The sequence below is a fragment of the Artibeus jamaicensis genome, unplaced genomic scaffold (genome assembly GCF_021234435.1).
Source record: "Artibeus jamaicensis isolate MK-2021 breed Jamaican fruit bat unplaced genomic scaffold, CSHL_Jam_final contig_603, whole genome shotgun sequence".
Lineage (NCBI taxonomy): Eukaryota > Metazoa > Chordata > Mammalia > Chiroptera > Phyllostomidae > Artibeus > Artibeus jamaicensis.
In genome coordinates, this window is record NW_026521904.1 from 510,584 (window position 1) to 530,070 (window position 19,487).

Consider the following 19,487-nt stretch of genomic DNA (forward strand, 5'->3'; position numbering starts at 1 on the left):
TTCTCACTGGGTACAGTCAGAACTGATGTTTAAAATCATGACTGCCATGTACTGTAAGATTCTTAACATTACAAATATAGTCCATTATGCAACCCTTTAGAGTGCTAAAAGTAGAGAGATGAGCTAAAACATTTTAAAGATAAATATAAATTAGACAGAAAAGTAAAGAGCTTTTCATTCACTCTGAGCTAATCAGGAAAATCAATTAACTAAAATCCCTCAGTGCCAGAACACTCTATATAAATGTGTGCTATAATAATTTGAGTTTTACTTAACTTGGATTGTTTTTACCCTGTCAATGATGATATTTACTGAAATAATGCTCAAGTCTATCAATCAGCACTGATAGAATTCACTAATCAAGGCCTCTTCTCTCTGGCATGTGTGAGGTTAATGTAGAAAAAAAAGCTTCTAACATTGAGATACTGACCTTAGCAGGGCTTTCTAAGCCATGGGCTAAGGGCATTTATTTTTATTAATTTCACTGTATATATTGTAAGACTTCGAACATACAGAGTTAAATTAAGAAATTAACATGTACCATGGAGGCTAACATTAAGCATTAGAAAATCTGATCTTAATTAGATTGCTTTTAAAGGTTATACCATAGAAAATCTACCATTAATATTATGGTAATATTCTAATATTTTAATTTAATTAAAATTAGTATTTTAATTACTGTGCTTTTCTTCTAGCTAGGTCTTTCTCACTTTTATATTTCTTTACTAGCTAGTAAAAAGATGACCCCGGTCTTAGTCCTAGTTGAATATTTTGAAGTGTTGAGTATTTAATTTGAAAAAACATGCTTACCCACTTTTAAAAAGCATTTCTTCTTTGCTCTTTAGATTACACATATAAGCATAAAGGTTAGATTGTAAACCCTTCCACTGTGTTTCCTATTATTGGCAGTGTAAATACTTTCCTGTAATCACTTTTCAGTATTCTTTGTAAGTAATAAACTGAAGAATATTAATCTATTTCCCTGGCATTAATCTGCTTTCTTATGGAGGAAGTACACATTTTGGATTTTATTTACAAGTGGCACATATGGACTACTTTCCCCAACATCTAATAAAATTTTCATTTTTTAAATTTAATCTTTGTTGTATTTCCCCCCACTACCATGTAGTGCCCTTGTACACCCCTCAGTGAGCATTACCACACTTTTCAAAAACGGCATAATGTAAGTAAACTATATCTCAGAACATTTGGGTAAAAGTGTAGTCCTATAAAGAATATGTACTTTTTTAAATGTACAGCCAGTACTTACCTAATGAAGTTATATGCAGTACAATAGAATTTTAGGAACAAATGTTAGCAATCATTTATTCCAGTTTCTTGTTCCAACTATCATACTTAAAAAACTCTTTTTATAAAATTGAAAAACAAAAAAATGCTTAGTACATTTTCAGTTATTTTCTTTTTTCCTGATTAAGAAAAATATTTTATAACACAATTATTTTGGAAAAATTAGAAAAGAGAAAAAAGCATAAGTAACAGTTTCCAAAGTATTATTCTTAAATAGATTATGCCATAGAGTTGGAAATTTTCTTTCTACCTTTATTTTTCTTTATTTGAATTATAGTTGGCACACATTATTACTAGTTTCACACGTATACCCTAGTGATTAGACATTACATAACTTACTAAGTGATCACCCCAATAAATCTCACACCCATCTGACACCCCATATAGTTATTAGAACACCTGATAACTATGCCTGTTACTGTAATGACTGCATTCCCTATACCACACTTTACATCCCCACATCTATTCTGTATCAACCACTTTGTACTTCTTAATAACTTCATCTTTTTCTCCCATCACCCCCAACTCCCTTTCCATCTGGCAACCACGAAAATGTTCTCAGTACCTATGAGTCTGTTTCTGTTTATTTTTCTTTATGTACATATTTTTTATTTTATAAATTGTGATTCTATAGATAATTTTGATTTTTTATTTTCTTTCACTAAATATAGAGTGTGAAAGTTCCAAGACACTGACTATTTTTGAAAATTCATTTAATGGCTACACATTTTATGATAATATTGCAAACACAATGTTAAAAAGTTTGTATATTACTTTTAAAGCAAAAATTAGCACAGTATTGTAGTAAAAATATTATAGAAGATATGAGGTCTGTCCAGAAGGTATCCAGCCATCTAATATGAAAAGAGGCTCCATGTCAATAATCATCGGAGAAATGAAAATTAAAACCATAATGAGATACCATCTTATACCTGCCAGAATGCCTATCATCAATAAATCAACAAACAGCAAGTGCTGGAGAGGATTCAGAGAAAGGGAGCCCTTCTGCACTGTTGGTGGGAATGCAGGCTGGTGCAGCCACTGTGGGAAGCAGTATGAAGTTCCTCAAAAAATTAAAAATCGATCTTCTCTTTGACCAGCCATTCCACTTCTGGGAATATATCTGAAAGAACCAAAAACACTAATTTGAAAGAATATAAAGCACCTCTTTATAGTCAATGCAGCACTATATACAATCACCAAGGTACAGAAGCAGCCCAAGTGCCCATTAGTAGATGAGTGTATAAAACAACTATGAGACATTTACACAATGGAAACTACTCAGATATAAAAAAGAAGAAAGTTTTACATTTGGGATAGTATGAATCCACCTGGAGAATATTATGTTAAGTGAAATAAGCCAGGCAGAGAAAGACAAAACCCGTATGATTTCACTTAGATGTGGAACATAATAAACAAAGTGAACTAACAAGCAAAATGGAGACAGACTCATAGAGAGCTAGACAACAGCTGAGAGGGGTAGGGCAGTGGGTAGAGGGATTGAACAGAAAGGACTCATGGACATGGACAACAGTGTGGTGATTGTAAGAATGTATAGGGGGCTAAATGGTAATTAAAATGCATAAGACATTTAAAAAATAGAGACATTTATTGAAAAAGATATAAGATATGAGAAACACTGTACATAGGACAATGACCCCTGAGTCCCCTTTAAAGTAAGCACCTTAGGACCTTACACAGTTCTCCCAATTACCATCAGCTGCCCCTTTGTATTTTTCTGAATTTCACTGACTATCTGAAGCCTTTTCTCTTTCAAAAGTGATTTTAATTTTGGGAAAAGCCAGACATTGCAGGGTACCAAATCTGGGCTGTAGGGGAGCTGAGTCACCTGTGTGATTTGATGTTTTACCAAAAAATTCTGCATGAGATGTGACACATGAGGGTGTATGTTGTTGTGGTGAAGCTGTCAACCATCAGTTGCCCATAGCTGCAGCCTTCTGAATCATCCAAATAGTTTTTGCAGTGGAACGTTCAAGCTTAAGGCAAAATTTGATGCAAATCCATTGTTCTACTTGCTCAGTCATTCTGAATTCAATGGCCACATAGTACACATGCCCACTCAATAGATAGTACCACCCCTACTGACTAGTGCAGTGAAGCCATCATTGTTCACACATGCACATTCCAGTCCTCTCTCCTTGACCGCCAGGTTACATCAATGTCCCACATACCAATCTTATTATATTAACAATGGCTGAACTTTTTCTGGACAGACCTCATATAAACTTGCATCATAACTTTTCCATTTCATTTTAGGTTCTTCAGGGTTAATTTTTCAAATGAACTAATTCCTTGAATGATGCTTATGAATAGCCTCTTTTTATATATAGTTAATTCTTCCTCTGATACCTTATTCCCTTCACAACAATCACATGAAGTTATTATCTCCAGTTAAACACTAATAATTAATTTAATACATTCAATATGTCATAATAATTAATTAGTAGATATTTCTTGATTGAGCAATAGCCTTTGAACTCATGGGCATGGACAACAGGGTGGTGATTTTGGGGGAAGGAGGCTGGATGGAGATCCAAGAGGGTGTAAGGTGGATAAATAGTGATAGACAAATACAATACAAAATAAAGTATTATAAAAGAACGAAATAACCTTTGGAAATAAATGCAGAAAGAAAAACAAACAAACATTATGTTTACTAAGATTTATCAGAATGTTGAAGTTACCCCTCAATCATGGGTTTGGATATCTGTTTTTGGGAGATGTGTTTCAATTCAGCAAAGCAGGCACTCTGATAATAGTGACTGATATGATTAGCACAAGTGAAAGTGAGATCATAAAGCACAGTTTCTAGAATCGTTTAGAAATAATTTGAGTGTGATTGAAAGTTCAAAGCCATTCTTGAGTATTTATTAAACAGATATTAAAGTATTTCTAAAAACTTTAAGAATTAAAGATACTTTTCTAAAACTCTGGTCTAGTATTAAGGCTAATGTTATGTATCCATGTTACCTCTTGGCATATTCAGGTCAGTTTCCAGTTATCTATCCCAGATGATAATACAACATATCAAACTTGTGATCCTTCCTGTTTTGAATACTCTCCCTGATAACAGTGGTAGTATAGGAAAGAGCATTACTCACCCTTAGGGCCTTAGAGAAAAATGATATATTCAAAATCAATGAAAACCTCATATCACTCAAAAGTGTCACTTTTTCAACAGCTTCCTACCTACCATCCTCTTGCAGTTCTGCTGAAAGCAGAAAATTTGATTGATGTGCTGTTTTATCTTCTCCACTGCCACCCTCTAGCAGGCATTCCAGAGAGAAGGGATGCCCTAGAGTCAGGTTGCTTGAGGGAAATGGAGAAATCAAGGACTGGAATTATATCCACAAACTGGATAATCAATCTCAAAAGTATTGCAAGTTGACTGTTCCAGAGAAGTAGAGTACATAAATGATAAACATTACATTGCAGTTTGTAAGTTGAGGAAGTTAACATATTGAAGAGAATAGGCACATTGATTGGCAGCAGTGAATCTTGGAACCAGGAAGCTGTTGTTGTTTAAGAAAATGGAGACTTCCAGAATTCTCAAGTTAAAGAATCCTCAATAAATTGTTGGGGATTAAAAGCAGAGATGATAATCTTGATAATGTTAACTCGTCTGTACGCAACGCCGTAAATGGATCAACCTCCAAGCGCACATCTTGGCTGTTGGCACTGGCCAAGCTGCGGCTAATGCGCAGCGCAATGATTAACGCTGCCCATTAGCAAGGCCACTTTCAGGCGCTGAGAATGTGGCCAGCTTCATTGTGGCGCAGTTCACAAAGTTTTCTCTTTGGTTTCTTGAAAAGCAATCTAAATTTCCTACTTTGAATCTTCATTACTTTTGGCTTCTACAAAAGATATTTTCAATTTTAAAGAGGGGTAAACAAGCAAAAAAAGTTGTAAAACCTAAATTGAAAATCAAGGAATATAAATGACAAGATTTTCCTTTTTAGAGAAAATACATGTACTTCACAATGATTAAGCAGAAAAAGGAATGACTTAGTTTTTCTTCAAAGAAAAGAAGGAAGCCAATAAACAGGTACAGTTTAAAGAGGATTTTATTCCACATCCATTAAACAGATGTTTATTGTGACAGGAATTGGATGCTCTTTACAACCCTCAGCATAGGTAGTGGAATTGAGCAAGAATAAGAAAATTATCACTTTTGTAAGTATCTACCTTATGTGGAATGTTATACTACTCACTTTGCAAAGAAAATGATAAAGGAAGGAATGAAAAGAAATATATCAGTCCTCTGGTTATAGCTTTTGAGCAGATCTAATCTAATTGGAGAATTGAACATGCAAGTGATAGTGTAAGCAAAACAGATTAAATAGATTAATAGGGAGTACTACTATAATAATATGTTAGTACTCTGGTTCTTATGATTCTCCTGCTTAGTCTATTCTGTTTAAAGTAACAATGCAGTGTAATAGAGAGAATATTACTTTATGTTTTCCATTCCTGGCTCTGTTACAAACATTTGGACTGACCTGTGGGCCAATCATTTAATAACAATAAAGTAGTTACCACTACTTTGTTCTTAATCAGTGGTAGTTACCACTGATTTGTTTGCCTTGGCACCCTACACACATTGTTTCATTCAATTCTCACACCCACCTTATGATATCCATATTGTTCTGACAATATAAGTGACTATAAGTTTGTCAGGGATAGGCCTGAGTTATTGCTACTGTCCCAGAATAATTATTAGCATTCTGTTTTTACCCTCTGTGGGTAAAAGGTGTATCTGTGTTTTGATGATATATTAAATTGTCTCCCCAAGATGAGAAATTTTAATAGTCACGTTCAAACACTAGTAGAGGCTGAGTTGATCCTAGGTTGTTGATGGACAAAGCCTGTGCATGTAACTCTCTCTGTACATTCTCTCTAGTTAAGTAGGTCCATTGCTTCCTTGTCTATAGGTAGAATTAAGCTATTGAAGTAAATGATCTCCAGGATTCCTTCCATCTCTAAACTCTAAGACTCTGATAGCAAAGAGACATACACGTGGGCTCATGATACAGGGGTGCAAACTTTACAGCATGGTTAGCAAATGCAATTAGAAAACAGTGAAGGAAAGAAGGGGAGACAAGATGGAAGATTTAACATATTACCTATTTCATTATACAAGGGTAGCTCTGAATGCGTAAGAAGCCAACCTCTCCTAGCAATGTGCATGGCAAACAGATATACATTAAAGGGAGCTGTACCTCTCCATATCATTCTGTGTTAAGAGCATTACACGATGTGTTATCTTGTGCCTTATATTTTAAAAATATGTCACTATTGTTTTATTGTTTTAGAATTTAAGTCTGTGTTTACTTAAATTCTAGTTCATAAGATAGTGAGACCTGCATTTGAATTCTTTATCTTGCAAAGTATAATACTGCCTACAAAGAATTGTTTGGCTTTCCTTTGATTTTAAGGTGTGCTTCAGATTTATATTTTCCTCAGATGATTACATTTTCCAGGGGAAAGCTGATGCCTTACCTCCAGCTTTGACTTCTCATATTCCTCTGATTTCCCCCCCTCATCTTACTGGATGTTTGCCATCAGTATTAAATTGTCTTGATCCCAATTTATCCACCTATTGCTGCTTTTGTAGTTGGCACTGATTTTTACGCCCCTTGAAAGGTACTTGTGTGGCAAAAGATTGAAAAAAATTGGCAGTTGCTATCAGGGTTAACATAGAAAAATAAATCTCTTATACTGCCAGTTTGGATTTATTTTTCATTTTTAATGGCCCCAACAGATGTTGGAGGAATCCTCCACTTCCTGCACACTTCCATTTTTACAGCTGGTACTGCTTGACTGGTTCTTGACTTTGGGAGAGCAGTTCCTGGATGTTTACACAGTGATTTACAGATACCCTCTCACTCCAGACTCTGACCATCCTCTAGCTTTCTCTCCTAGTTTCCGCTGAAACAGACTGACATCCCTGTGTCACTGAGCAAGTTTCTGCCTCTGCGTTTCCCAGCACTTGAGTCTTTCCGCATTGTGGAGCATTTTGAATGTTTGGATTATTAGGTAAAACACATAAAGAGGAGGAGGTATTTGTGCTTTTCAACTTAGCAATCCATCTTTTTTTGGTACCTTCTTTGATATCTCTTCCTTGTTTTTTCAAAGGTACTGATGACAATTTGCATTTGAGTGGTTCACTTCTTTAAGACGTTTTACTATGTTTTCTTCCCTCTTTTTCTTTTTTGAGAGTCTAGCCTGAGTGGCACTGTTTCACAAACTATTTGTTGTCCAAGCTGCTCTAACAAAGCACCACATGTTCGTGGCTTAAAACAATAGCAGCTCAATGTCTCACGGTTCTGGAGACTTGGGTCTGAAATCAAAGCATTACCAGGGCCAAGGTCCCCTTAAAACCTGGAAGAACCTCCTCTGCCTCTTGTAGATTCTGGTGGATTGCTACCAATCCTTGCCATTCTGTGCTTTACAGCTGCATAGCTTGAATCTCTGCCTTTGTTGTCACATGATGTCCTCCCTGTGTGACTTCACATAGTCTTCATTCTGTGAGTGTTTGTTGCTGTGTCCAAATTTCCCCTTTTATAGAGACACCAGTCATATTGGATTAGGGTCTACTCACATGACCTTGTTTCGACTTCATTGCCTATATTTAAATAAAAAAACAATATCCAAATAAGGTCACATTCTGATGTACCAGGGTATAGGACTTCAACACATCTGATTGACGCTGGGGGAGGTGGATGATTTAACTCATAAAATCAGCTAAGAACAGAGTTCTTCTCACACTTGCTTCCAAAGAAAATGTTGACAGCTCTTAGCGATTGGGAGGGTCCCATGGCTGGAAGGGCTGTGCGCAGCTGCTGTCTCGTCTGCAGCTTCTCTGTGCCGTTCGTTGCTCTTTTAGTTTGTGAGGTCTACAGAAAAGGTAGAGTCAGAGACAAGTCATGGACAATAACATTTGCTTAAGCCTCAAGTTCTTACAATACCTTATAAGTAGCTCTTTTATATACTTCTTTTATAAATTTATGTAATTTTGGGGGGGTTAACATCTCACCTGAGGGGAAAAAAGCTATCCAGCACTGTGAGAAAGGACATTATCAAGTATCGGTAATACCAGGCATGGTTTAATTTCCTCACAAGATAGTATACTTAGACATGTATCAAGGTTGCAGACGATTCCAAAGAAGCTATCAACCTACAATTTTAAAGCTTTGTTCCAGAAATCAATGAAATCACTTTAGACATTTTTGAATTATACTAGGGAAAGTAAAAAGAGAGAACACATTTAAAATAAGTAAAGCCATTTCGAGCCAGAAGCTGCTGAAGTTTTCTTTTAGTAACAATTTATGATTGTCAGTGTCATCTCTAAAAAAATAGAAGAAAATAAACCATTTTACTGAAGCAGATGTCTTGGCTCAATTAAATAACAGTAATGTGGTAATGCTTTTATTTGAATATATCTGTAATAAAAATTATGGATAGCCATCAATGAATAAAGTATTCTTGATGTTAGTAATAATATTTAAGTGTGTTAATGTCAAACAGAATTATATTTGCACACTGACCATGTGGTTCAGTTGGTTGGGTCAATGTCCCTTATACCAAAAGGCTGCAGGTTCGATCTCCAGTCAGGGCCTATGAGAGAGGCACCACATTGATGTTTCCTCTCTCTCTCTAAAATCAATAAATATATCCACAGGTGAGAATATCCTATCTGCAAATCCTCTATTGCTAATAATTCAGCTATCATGCCATGGTGGATCCAAACCGCTTCTCTTGGAAATAATTTCTGAAAGTAATTATGCCAAACATGGAAAGTATACAAAATAACTTGTCATATAGCCCATATTGAGCCAAATCCTTGCAGTTCTCAAGCAATTCTCCAGTGTGTTGATTTGATTTTTTTAAAGGTGATTCAGGAAACAGTTGGCAAAAAGAAATAAGTTAAGGCAGTTGTTCAGACAAGACCAGTAATTACGTGTTTAAATTATTTTGCCTCCTAATTCATTTGCTTTGATATCGCATAGACCTAGTCTTATCTACATATGGTAGCTGGTACAAGATCACAGGGTATTACGCAGTGAGTCACTAAACAGCATACAGTGGGCAAACCTAATGAAGTCAGGATTCTAGGGGCAGGACTTACAGGATGGTATCTTGGAATAAGTGATAAAATCTTTATAGCAGCACTAATGGAACAGAAATATATTGGGAAAGAAACTAAAACTAAAATTGACAGCCACCCACATGGTCTTCTAGGGCCATCCTAGGCATTTCCTACCCTCCCGTGAGACAGGAGAATGGTCATCATTAGGCTTCCTGTGGTAATTCAAGCTTTCGGATGACTGTGCTTACACTTGGAAATGGTTTGACAGTATGTAAGTGAAAAATAGTGAAAGAATGTTATTTTAGAATTTTATTTAAAAATTTCAGGACATTTAAACACACAGGTTTTGAATTTTCCTTTTCGTCGATTTTTCATGGAGTTGATGGAGATAAAAAGATCAGCCTGGCAGCTTGCTGGCACGGAACTGGAGTGTTTAGGGTTTGTTTTGCCTTTTTGCAAGATTGGTCCACAAGAACTTTAAAAGGAGAAAAAGACGATGCAAATTAAATACGTTAGAAACGTATGTCCCATCTGTTTTTATTTCATTTTTAGAATAAGGTTTTCATACCTTCTTTTATTTTTATATTCTATGATACCACACTATAATGTTGGCCACCTCAGAGACAAACTAAATTAACTATCCTGACCATATGGAAAGGAAAAGCTTTACCAGCTAAGGAAACAAATTTAACTCAGGCAAAAAGGCCTGTGTTTTAGAGTTTTTAAAAAATGTTGCTAAGTACATAGGAGAGGAATGTAACCCACCTGCATAAGTAAAATTTGAAAAGAGGGTTTGGGAATTCCAAAATAGCTATCTCTGTTCTTGGCGTCATTCAGGAATCACCCATATTAGAAGTAAACTTCTGTTGCATGATATCATCTGGATTTCTTTGTAAGTAAACTCATGATCAAAGACATCGAGTCCCCTTGAAAATTTATCGGCTCCTTCCTTCGTATCCAAGTGGAATTAAACCTAACCTGTCCAGATATATCTCATTCCATGATGAAAAAAAAAAAAGCTTCAACACACTTCAGAGAAGAAAACTTTCCCCCTAATGTCTATTCTTTGGAAAATTGAATAAGACATGCCTTTATAAAAAAGGAGATTTTATTTCATTCTACAAAGGCCAATAGTGTAAAGCATTTGATAAAAGCCCTAGGCTACTATTTTATTTTACCTGGAGAGAAGCTTCTCATAAATTCAACATGTAAAATTGATGGCTGCTTCAGAAATCTCCCAATCTTGGTTTTTTAAACAAACCACAGTGAGGGAATAGAGTTTGCAGAGGTCAAGCATGTGTTTCGAGCCACACAGAGTAGAGGAATGCCTGCCTGATCGAGGACTACTTTAGATTGACAGGTGCAGTTATTTATGATGATTGAGAGCATCAGGTTTTATGCACAACCTGCAGAAGAAGATAAATAGATTGGTAGAGAAGCTTCAGCTGAAAGAGAGTCAACTGAAGTGTTTGCTGTCCCCCGACTGTAACTCTCAGCATGGCCAAGCTAGGGCTTCTCAACTGTGAGAACACTAAAGTTAAAATTCACCATATTTCATCCAAATAACAGCTAAACTTATAAGTGAAGGCATACGTTTTGAGAGTTTTTCTATTTTTTTCTGGACACTCCTACCAATAGGCGTTTCACCAAAATGCACACTAATTACTAAAATTACCTGAGTGTATTCAAAATGTGTCTCGATACTTTTTTTCTGTGCTAAAGGAGGTGGAATTACAGTAATTGTTCTCCTTTTTTAATCATGGGACACTCAGTGCACCATCATCCAGCCTGCAGGATAACTTTCCAACTCTTAGACACCAACTTAGTAGAAGAGCTTTGACGTACCTGCAGGCACTTCAAATGGACTGATCAAGCAACTGTGATGTAGGTTTATAAAGTGGGATGTCTTAGGCACATATTAATCTAGATCCTTTTGGTTTCCCAATCTCTACTTCCATTAATATTAAGATACCAGTGGAGGCAGAACTATAAGCATCACACAAAGGACCATCTCAGGCCCAGCAGTTGTGCTTGACAGTGGAACACAGTGTTAATGCTCAGAACTACAAAAATAAATACTTCTTCCCCATCGTTTCTTGGGACTTCTTAATGTTGACATTCAACTCTAATCATTGTCATGTTCTAGTTTATGGCCAAGCATAAAATATAAATGGTATCCTTAAAACATACATGATGCAATTCACATTATTGACGAGAAGAGGAAATGCAGATAAATTCCACTTGAGGTATATCACAACCTGAAATTACTTGGCCACCTACACAGAGTTTATAGATCATCTGACTATTGTCAGGTGGGATATTAATAAGTAAACAAAAAATGGCCAAGGGGTTTTCCAAGAAGGAAGATTGTTAAAAATCTAAAATTGATATGGCTGAATACACTATTTGTATTCATTCTGATAAAATAAAATAAGCTATATATCAAAATCCGTTTTTTTTTAACTTAGAGCTTGTTTTGCAGTTAAGCAGTGAACTTTTGGCAAAGCCTATTGAGAGGGGAAGAAAAGAAAGCACAATTTGCCTTACATTAAAAGGAGAAAAAAACACCCACTAAAACCTTATTCAAGAAGTTATCTTATAAACAAATAGTAGGACTTGTCTTCTGAATAACATTGAAATTAAAATACAGGAAAGAAATGGACTGGGATTGGTCCTCCGTAATATTTTTGCCATGTGTTCAAAATGTCTATTAGAAAAAAAATCTGAAGAGACATCTTGCATAGGCATCCACCTTTGTTCAGAATGGACAAGTGAGCTTATAATTTTTCATAGAGGGTACTTGTTTCAGAGCATGACAGTCTAAAATCTCACTATTCTGCCACAAAGTATAACATTTAATCAGAAATATGTGGAACACCTTAACCATTAAGGAAAAACAATATAGAAAGGGGGTAACATAGGAATTAAACATTTTTGTAGTGGAGGAATTTCATCATTTTAAATAAGGAAAATTAGGAAGAATAATGAATATTGAATTAATGTCATTTTGACCTAAATGTTCTTAATACTCACTCATTAACAGGTACCAACAGTTTTGAATAGTCGAATATGATGTAAGAGTCTCAACTCAGGGACTGCCTTCATATTTGTCATTAAGTCTTATCTCTAATGAGTGAATATTTAAGAATAATGATTAGATGGTTATAGCACTGATAATGCAGATATGAGTTATTTAGTACCCACTATAGGCTGTGTTTTGTTCTATGCTCTTTGCAATTGTTAATCCACAGAATTTATAAAACAAATTAACATTCTGTTATCGCCAACATTTCACAGATGAAGAAACTGGAGCACAGAACCTACCTAACCTCATGTAGCTAATAAACTGCTAATACCAGGGATGAACCAGGTTCTGTGTAGATCATAGAGATTTTTAAAAAGGTGTGCCTCTCCAAAATAAGAAAAGGAAAAGGACCCTATCAATCATTATCACAAAAAATTGGGAAAAATTTGAGTTCTCGACTGCCCCTCCATCCCTTTACCTCATTCTTGCCATTAGTGTGGAGCACACATGCGCGCACACACACACACATACACACACATTCACACACACACAGCAATGAATAGATACTCAGAAAATCTCTTACACAGTCTCACTTAAATGCCTTGAAGATTAAATAGCACTTCCTCTCTTGTTTCTAAAATGTTCTGGTATCAACACTGCACTGTGCTAAATATTCCCCTTTCCAGTATGCCTATACTATTATATGTCTAACAGTTGAGTAGAGTGTTTATGAAGAAACCTCATTTTTTCTACAGAAAAATTTACATTGTTTTTATGTATAGAAATACATAATTTAATTAAACATTTTATGAACTGGTGACATAAGAACGTTCAACAAAAGGAAGCTATTATTTTCCAAAGGTGAATACTTTGGAAAGACTTAATAAATGAGTTGCTAAAGGAAATTGTGCCAAATCAGGTAAGGTCAAGGCAGCTGTAAAAAGTTGGAAAAAATCTTAAAATTTCAGAAGTATTTTTCACTTCATTTACTTTGCATGTGTCACTGAATTGGTATTCTATTCCAAAGAAAAGAAAAATAGAAATTCTACATGTATTACATAGGTTTATGGAAGAGAGAGAGCATAAACCCCGAAATTTGACCCTCACACAAAGAAAAGTTTTGACTGTAAAAAATATGTATTGCCCTGGCTGGTGTAGCTCGGTGGATTGAGCGCGGGCCTGCAAACCAGAGGATCACGGTTTGACTCCCAGTCAGGGCACATGCCTGGGTCTGCAGGCCAGTTCCCAGCGGGGGACACATGAGAGACAATCATACATTGATGTTTCACTCTCTCTCTCCTTCCCTTCCCCTCTAAAAATAAATAAATGAAAATCTTAAAAAAAATTTTAAATATGTATTTGTTTTCAATTTAATTAATAAGCTTACATAGGTATTATGTATGTATAATTCTATAATAATTCCTCACTTAACCTTTTAAATTACTCAATATTGATCTTAATTGTCTCAGATAAAAATATTTCTATGCTGATTAGATCTAAATTCTATACTTACTCTGTAATTTCTAACTTAATTTTATGTTCAATATAAAGTAAGAAAAACCGAATTTTTCACAAAGGCCTGCACCATTTGAAGTTTTTTAAAGGTTTAACTCAATTATGTTAAAGACATATATGCTAAATTAAATAAAGACATCTGCATGAATACTTTTAAACCTCTAATTCACTTTATGAGATGTCAAATGGAGAATTTACTTTTTTTTTACGTTTAGCGAATGAATAGTTTAGAGGCTTCAGGCTAGGTAGTCCTTTAAAAGCATCTAAGTAGACTGAGAAACTTTCCCATATGTCTCACTAATTTCAATTTTTAAAAGGAACATCTTGAAATTTGTGTTTTTCTGCATTACTCGTTTTTGTAAATTGTATTCAGTGTGTTTCTGAAACACAAAAGTGGCATGCTTCCGTATCTGGTGCATTCACTAATAAACCCAGGTCTGCAGCAGATGGGCAGGTTGAAAACGTGATTATGAAGTGTGTGGCGAGGGCTCCATCTCCAAATCCACGCCTCGCCAGGTTACTTGGGTGTCTGCTGTGTTCATGAATTCACTTATGGTTATCCTTAGAGGTACTTAAAGAAGCAAACTTTAGCACAAAAGTTCTCTAGAGGAAGAAAAGCTCCCTCCTTTAAACAAAATCACAATAAATGCTTCTCCTTGTTTCATAATAATCAAATAACTAGAAAGATGTCAGTAACTTCCCCTAGGAGGTTTAGGACTTTGGTGCTAAACTATTGGAGAGCAAGAGTGTAGTGAAATTGCAATTTCATAGGTAGATGCAAATTGAGTTATTGTTTATACCTTGCTGCATCATACTTTTGTGAATAACACATGGGGCAGGCATAGCCAACCCCCATCCAGGTGGCTGAATCCCCCACATAATCATTTGGGCTGAAACTTTCAAATGTCAGGTGCCTGGAGAGCTCATTTAATGAAAGGGTTATCTCTGCCAACCAGTCAGTAGTTGACATTTTTTTCTCCAGAAGTTGTGAAATATTATTTATGTATGTAGAAGGCAGGGGCTTCCTGCCGTTGTTGTTTACTGTGGGTTTGGGCAAGTTTCTTCCTTTCCGGAAAGCAAGTTTTCCATAAAAGCAACTTTGCAGCAGCCTCACTCCTTTTGTTTGGTACCCCAGGCAAAAGCTTTTCATGGCATGGAAATCATTTTCATTTAAAAACAGGGAGCTCAGATGAACCAGTTCTTTATCAAAATAAAAAAAAAGAGTCAGTAAGGTATCCTTGGTTAACTTTTTAGTTATTTAAAAGTAGCTTGTTGAAGATTGAATATTTCTATGTTTCACTAGAGCCTTTAAATATAAAAGAGATATGAGACTATATCTGACACCATCAGGCATATTATATTAAAATTTATGAACAACTTCATCAAAAACCACTTTCCCTCTCCTGCATAGAGACAGATTTGTTCTGACATAAACGTTACATGGCTGGTTGCAGCCTCAGATTAATGCGAAGACCCTGGCGATTCCTTTTAGACGTTATTTTATGAAATAATACCTGTCAGCTGCTGCCTGATCCTAGAAAAGGGGGCAGGTTTTTCAGGTCATCTTGCCATCTGTCAGCGAAAGCTCATCTGTCCCTCCACATTACCACCTGATCTGTGCTAACAGGCCTCACAGGGAGGCCTGCTTCATTGGCCCAGTGGGAACCCGGGAAAGAGACTGTGTGAGGACATCACCTGTGATGCTGAGATTTAATTATCGCTGAAGTGATGAAGATGTGCACGCAGATTGAAATGCTTTTGAATAAATTCATGGAGCAGGATATGTCATGCCCCTCCACCCCCTCCTTTCACTTCCTCCCTCTTTACCCCCGGCCCCCAGGCTAGTGCGCTCACTAGTTTTAACAAAAGCATGCAGACTCACCCCTAGGTATTTGCATGCACGCTCTTGGAAAACACAACACACTCACACTCATAAACAGCTCACAGGCCCAGGAAAGTAAATACAGTGAAATAGGTCCGCTAAAGTATCAACCTGAAGTGAAAGAACAAACCACGTAGTTGGGAGAAAATCTGCCTCAGCTTTTTACAGCAAACCTGATTATTTTCTGCCAAAGTTCCTTGTTATCAAATTTTAAAGCCGTATTGATTGTTGCTGGCTTGAAAATCAGATTTCATTGTGGGGCCGGCATTTTACCTATGGTTTCCTCAGCCTGTGGTAACAGCAGCACCGAGTTACCTGGGGTCTCCCGGGGAGAGTTAATGCGAGAGTCCACCGTGGAGAGCGGAGTGTGGGAGAACACAAAAGGTACAGAGGGATACAGAGTGCCCAGAAACCTCTGGGACAGTGGGCTCCCTCCTGCTCTCTGATCAATACCCTGCACAAAAGTTATTACAGGACCAGGCCTTTTTGCCTTCAAAGCTGCTTAGGCAGTATGTGGCATTAATTCCCTCCTGTAGAAAAATGTAGTTGATAATCACCTGGCTGAGGAAAGGATTTAGGGCTGGAACAGCAGATTTCCTCACAGATTACAGAATAAAACCTAGTTTCTTGAGATAAATCAGGATAATTAACTGTAGTGAAATACCTTACCCTCGTTGGTTCATGTCCATGTGATACCTTTGTTAGAAGCCACTGCAGAGAAAATTTACAGCATTATGTGAAGAGAGATCTGATTTCTACCCTGTTCTAAACAAAAACTGCTATGCTGCACAATACAACTTTTTATTTCCTTAGTTTGGGGAACCTGCTCCTTTAGTATGGAGGCCAATTATTAAGCAAGCACTTAACTCAATTGACTCCTATTATAAACAAAAGAAAATGATACGCTACAACCAGTCCCTTTTCTTGCCACCCTGTGAGCTCGGTGGCACGGTCCTGAACCACCCCTCAGTCACACGGCTGTCAGAGTTTATAGAATTTCCTTCCCAGCTTCACTTTTAGAACTGGATACTCCCTTCCCTGAGTTGGAAGAGATGTAACTGTTAAAGAAGACCCAAGGGTTTTTCCAATACAACAGTATACTGAAATTGTATATTTTCTTGTATTTTTTAAGGGAAATCATGAGCAAACATTGCCTTAATTCACATTTCAGAAATAATTACTACAGATTCAAGACATTTATCATGTTGTCATTGGAACCTGAGAAAGGTTATTCTTCTGTTACTTCAGGTCAAAAACAAGAACATATTATTAGAAAACAACACACAGGCTATCCAAGAGATTCCTGGGGGGCAAATAGAGGTCCACTGGCTTTGAAAAAAGGTTACAAGAATGAAATAGGTAACAGGGGCCCACAGAAACTTATCAGGCTTTGAGTGGTCAATTACCAAAGTAATTTCTATCCATTACATTATGTGGCTCTTATGAGAACATGTGCGGAAAGTGTAGATTGTCACTATTATATTTTTCCAAATACTTACTACATTTATTTCTGGGATGGTATGGATTTTTAGAAAGTGCCATTTTTCAATAATTCCAAAGGAAATTTAAATGTAAATCAATATAGAATATAAATATAAATATTTTAAACAGAAATATTATCTTCCCAAGTCTGTGCCAATTGGCCCATGTCTTTAACATTTTTTTTTATATTCAGATATATGTACATTGAAATAATAACTTCTGGAAGAATTTATTATTCTTCCAGAAGAATAATATTGTATATTTTATTGTATATTTTGTTAATCAGTGTATTACTGTTAGATTTAAAATATTATACATTTTATGGACTGTTATATCCAGTCTATATTATGTGAACATGCATTTAGAAATGAAAACTTAAGTAATGAGTGTCTTCCCACAATGCACACCCTTTAGCTCACAGTAACACTTATATGCTCTGCTTGTAGAAGGCAAATGAGATTTATTTTGGATAGTTTTAGATGGATGTAGTTGTTTCAGCAGCTTGAGGTAATGCAATGAAATCAGCAAATGAAGTAGAGATGGATGAGATGTTAAAGAAGCATAAATAGAAAACTAATGAGCATGATGAGAGTTTTTTGTTGTTTTGGCTTTTGGGGATTATAGGAACAATTCTGTATAACATGTAGGGATCTTTGATATGATTTCGATCTGTAGGTGACAGGGTCTAATTTTCACCAAAAGTCATTATCATTTGAGAATTTGTTCAGTAATCAGTGAGAAAATGTCATATTCTTATGCTAACTCATTATATATGCATGTCCCAAGATAGAAATCTTGACAGATAAGTGTTCTTAAAAGCTCATACTCAGATTTAAAAATGTAGAGAATATATATCTGTATGTTCATATATATACATATACATATATAAATTTTTCAGACACAGCTTTTTTCCTCTCTCTTTTACAAAATGAATTATAAAATTTATATATTTACTTCCAAAGAGATTATTTAATACATGCTTTATTTTAACTATCTCCATTTTTATTTTTTGTTTTGGATTTGTGAAATAAGCAAAAGAAGTTGGATCCAGACAGCCCAGCAGATCTAGACTGCCAAAGTTAACCTACTTTCTGCTTTGCCTAGATTAAGGGATTTCATTATTATAATCTAGATACTGGCAACTCCAACACTGCATTCCCTGCACTAAGAGCTAGGATGTGTATCACCAATAGTGATATATCCTTTGTGCAGGCATCATTAACATTACTAAGAAGAATGCAATCTATCCATAGTTCATCTTTTGAGAAATCTCTCTAGATAACTTACAAGAAATCTTGTTATTACTCAATTGGTACTTCAGAAAAAAGTAGTTATGAAAAGTGAAATTTTGGGGAAAGCCATTAAAAGTTTTCTTTTACAGGACTGTCCTCCCGGTTGGAATATAACGAAAACAGAAAGAGACACTACAAATTGCTATTACCGTAAAGCCAGTCTGACTGTAGGAAGAAATATCTACCAAATGTATCCAAGGAGTGAGTTACTTTGCAGTAACCTTTGTCAGCATTGACATTCTTATGTGCCAGAGGGTCTTGTCCAACCTGCCTTTATATTTTGGGACATAGACCACAAATTAACAGTGTTTTTCTTAAAACTACACCCTTTGTAATAACAAAGGTATTAACTATTGATGCATATACACAATGATCACTAAATAAACACATAGTATGTACTATAACAATTTAATTAGAGCTTTTCAAATGGAGTTAATTGCTCACCTAATGAGACACATAAAAACTTCCCTACAACTTTAACCGACAACTTTATTATACCCTCCATAAACTAATAGACTCTTAAAGATGAAAGTACGTGTGTCTTCAGACAACAGCATGGTGATTGCCAGAGGGAAAGGGAGTGAAGGAAAGTATAAGATAAAGGAGGGATAAATGGTGATGGAAGGAGACTTGACTTGGGGTGGTAAACAAACAATTCAGTATACAGATGATGTCTTGTAGAATTATATATCTGAAACCTATGTAATTCTATTATTCAATGTCAGCTGAACAAATTAAAAAATTTATGAGGTTTGTCCAGAAAAAGTCCAGCCATTGTTAATATAATGAGAACCGTTGTGCAACATCAATGTAACCTGGCAGCCAAGAAGAGTGGACTGGAATGCACATGTGTAAACAATGACGACTTCACTG

The 19,487-nt window shown here is 35.8% G+C and overlaps 1 protein-coding gene across 1 annotated transcript in view; it reads left to right on the plus strand.

Moving 5' to 3' along the window:
* Nucleotides 1-19,487, plus strand: part of ARHGAP15 (Rho GTPase activating protein 15) — a 633,529-nt gene that overhangs the window by 243,258 nt on the left and 370,784 nt on the right. The window lies entirely within an intron of this gene.